Source organism: Echinops telfairi, unplaced genomic scaffold, assembly GCF_000313985.2.
Source record: "Echinops telfairi isolate 266 unplaced genomic scaffold, ASM31398v2 ScPeMD7_7469;HRSCAF=8507_0, whole genome shotgun sequence".
NCBI lineage: Eukaryota > Metazoa > Chordata > Mammalia > Afrosoricida > Tenrecidae > Echinops > Echinops telfairi.
Genome location: NW_022111372.1, coordinates 56,898,112 through 56,901,698, shown reverse-complemented (window position 1 = coordinate 56,901,698; position 3,587 = coordinate 56,898,112). Strand labels below are relative to the sequence as shown.

General features: G+C 46.8%; 1 pseudogene; it reads right to left on the bottom strand.

Moving 5' to 3' along the window:
- Window positions 1–1,831: 1,831 nt before the first annotated feature.
- LOC101650903 lies at window positions 1,832–2,715 on the bottom strand (annotated as a pseudogene).
- Window positions 2,716–3,587: the final 872 nt, after the last annotated feature.

The window sequence follows — 3,587 nt, the reverse complement described above, 5'->3', positions numbered from 1 at the left end:
GCCAGGAGTGTCTAGTTGATATAACCCCTAACAAACATGGTTGCTGTCTATTTATTATCAGATAGTACAGGAGAAAGTAGTGCTCCCTGCTAGTAGGTAGAACTGTAGGAGGTATAGGTATGGCTTGCTCTTATGGGCAAGATTGGAAGACACTTCCATCAGGTTGGACAAGAAACACAAAACCAACAACAAAACAAGGGAAATAAACAAAAACAACCAACTGAAAAAATAGCTAATAATGAAAAATGAAAAAACCAAACAAGCCAGGTTAAGTAAGCAAACAACAGCACGAAAAATCATTTTAGAATTGAAAAGGAAATTGAAAAACAAGGGAGGAGAGAGAAGGAAGGAAGACAATAGGTAAAATGGGGGAGGAAGAGCAGAGAGAAAAGTAAAGAAGAAACTAAAAGAAAAGGAAAAGGGAGAAATAAAGGAAGGGGAAAATGAAAAATAAATAGAAGAAAGGAAATCAAAGAAAGAATGGATCAAAAACAAAGGAAGGGAAAGAAGAGAAAAAAGGAGGAGAGAAAGGAAGACACTATGGCAGAAAGGAGACAGCTGTGGAGGGCAGGGCACCTGGTACAGGTCGGCACCCTACGCCAGCCAGGGAGCTCATGGGGTGCGGTGAGGGGTTATGAGTTTTCGATGGAGTACTGACAGGTCTAGCTGTTGTCTGGGGTCAGGAACCTAATCCAGAAGTAGGTTGTACAGGCTCAGGTGGAGGGTGAAGGCAGGCTGCTTGCTCCTGGGAACACCTCTTTCAGGTTCAGAAGGCAGCTGAGGGTAGGATGGCTGTTTATGGAAAGAGTTCTTACCCGCCCAGGATTCCCATTCGAAGGCCGCTTGACTGGACCTGTGCTTCCTGGCCTGATGAGTCGGAGCTCATGTTCCTCCAGACTCAGGTGTGGTGCACCGGCAGACCCACCCACAAGGGCGTGGTGCCGACCTCTGGGAGATCTGGACGTGCAGTGCAGTGGGGATGTGTCACCAGGCACAGGTTGAGTCAAGGTGAGGGCTTGCGTCAAGGTGTGGGCCTCTTCTCTGGTCACTAAGAGTGTTTGGGGAACAAGGAAGATCCCACCTTTCTTGTTGCCAGGCACAGAGAGGCACTTGGGCTGTCAGGCCACCGTCTCAATCAAATGCTGCTTACAAATCTCAGGGTGATGGCCTTCATCAGGCCAGCTAGCAGTTTCCTCGGGCCATTCTTCCTCAGCTTCTCCTAGTCAATATTCCATCCGCGTCTCTCGCCTTGCTTCTGAAGCCCAGTGTCCCAGAACACAGGATTTAGGCGTATGTTTCGCTTGGTCTCCTGTGTCTTTGTTGGAGAGGTTCCGAGTTGGGATCTGCCTACTTAGCCATCTTGACGGAAGTCTCTGGATTTTTTTTTCTTTTCCTTTCCATTTTACAGGAAATTAAACTAAAGCCCAGAGAAACTGGGGGTCTTGTCTAAAGCCACACAACTTGTCAATGGCTGTTTCAGGATGGGAACTCCAAGCTATTTGCTTTTTAGTCCTGTGTTCTTGCTGGAGCATTATATAAGGAACAGGCGAGCCTGGAACTAGCATTTGGAGAATGAGTAGGAGACAGAGATGGCTCATGCCTCAGTGCCCCAGAATCTTCTGAGTCTACGCAGAGTGCTTTGTGGCTCTTTCTTTGATGTGTGTCAGGTAGCACAGGTCTTGGAGCAAGTAGATGCCTTCTTCATCTTTTCAAAATTCCCAAACATTTTTTTTAGAGTTTTAGACACTTGTAGCACTTAATATTTTTTGAAATTGGTATTTATTTCTGGTCAACCGGATTTCTGTTTTCTAAAAGAACTTGGAAGAACAGCTTAATAGCCCTCAGTGGTTGTTCCCAGTCACTCAGTGACCTGCGGAGGAAGGGCTGCGGACCCATCGTTATTTGCAGGCCGAGGGCACCAGTCTTCAGTCGTGAGCTGCTGAGCCGGCACTGAGGGCACCTGCACACCTTCAGAGCAGTCCGTGACTCTGGCTGAGCAGCAGTCAGCTCAGGAGTGGCAGCCGTCCATTGCCCCTGAAGTTCTTCCTTGGTCATCGCCTTCTCAGCAGCAGTCTGCTCTTCCTTTTCCAACTCTTGTGTGTCTCTGCAGAAAAGAAGAGGTCAGGCATGACTTCCCACAAGTACTCCCCTGTGAGGGAGATGGTGCCCCTTCTGTTCAGAACTTCCTGGGCCAGCACCCACTACATTAGGCCCACTGAATGAGCCCCCTTGTTCTTACAGAGGGTCGCAATGTCCACCTAGCTCCGAGGAGAATCTGCATTACATGGTGGGCAAGTTAGCATAAGAGGCCTCTTTGAGAAGCTGGTGGTCAACCCTGGGGTCAGTAACCACCAAAAGCCATGACTCCTGGGAGCTTGCGAGGTTCTGGTGCATGGAGGCTGTTGAAGTGAAGCACCCAGCAATCAGAGTAGCTCCCGTGGCAGCAGCAAACTTCAGCACAGCTCACCGGGCAGTATTCCTGGAGCATACGACACTGACAGCAGGGTTTTCAATGGGAACAATGGCCCAAGCTTCCAACAGAAACTTCTTCCAGGTTCTCTTCAGGCTTCTGATGTGGATGGCATCACTTTTCCTTTTGTAGACGTACGGCTCCACGTGGGGATCAAACTCAGTGCCGCCTAGATGAATTCCTACCACCAGGAATTTGAAGCCCTCTTTCTCCTCCATCTGTAGGAAATCAAGGGGTCTGGACATTGTGCTAGTTTCCCTTGTAAGTTACAACAGGGACCCAGAGCAGTGTTGGATGGACACCTCTCTGGGTAGTGCCACACAGCAATATATTTTTTTATCTTGGTTATCTCAAGTCAGACATCATTTGGATTTGACTGACATTATCAGGAGAACTATTTTAAAACATTTTGCTTTGCAAGCTCCTAGGTCTCTCTCTCTCTCTCTCTCTCTTTTTTTAAGAGAAGATCCCCAGGTCTCTGCTCCACATTTCAACACAGGATGGGGAAGCCAGTCAGAAAATGTTCTGTCATGATCCATAAAATTTTCATTAGCTTTTTTAAAAAAGTAGATCATCAGGCCTTTATTTCTAGTCTGTCTAATGTGGAATCTCTTCTGAAATATGTCTACTGTGAGTGAGACTACTGGCATTGAGATGCCAGGGGCATAGCTTCCAGGGTCATTTTAACAGCACACGAGCCTCCACAGTATGACAAGCAGATAGACAAGTGGTGAATACATGCTGTACATGTTATACGTGTTTAGATAGATTTCCCTTGCTATTTTTCTATTGCACCATGTCAGTTTGCTGTACTGTGGTGGCTTGCATATTGCTGGAAGCTATGCCATCAGTATTTCAAATAGCAGCAGGTGTTTCTAGACTAAGAAGACATTAGGAGGAAGAGGCAGTCCACTTCTGAAAAATTAGTCACTAAGCAACAGAACATTGTTTGATCTATGCCCTCAGGTGAGCCCTCAGATGGGAAGGCACTCAAAATACGACCAAGGAAGAGCTTCCTCCTCAACGTAGCATCAGCCTAATGACAATCGATGGACCTTCATTTGCTGATAGGGCATAACTCAAACATGAAAAGAAATAGATGAAAATTGGAAGTCCA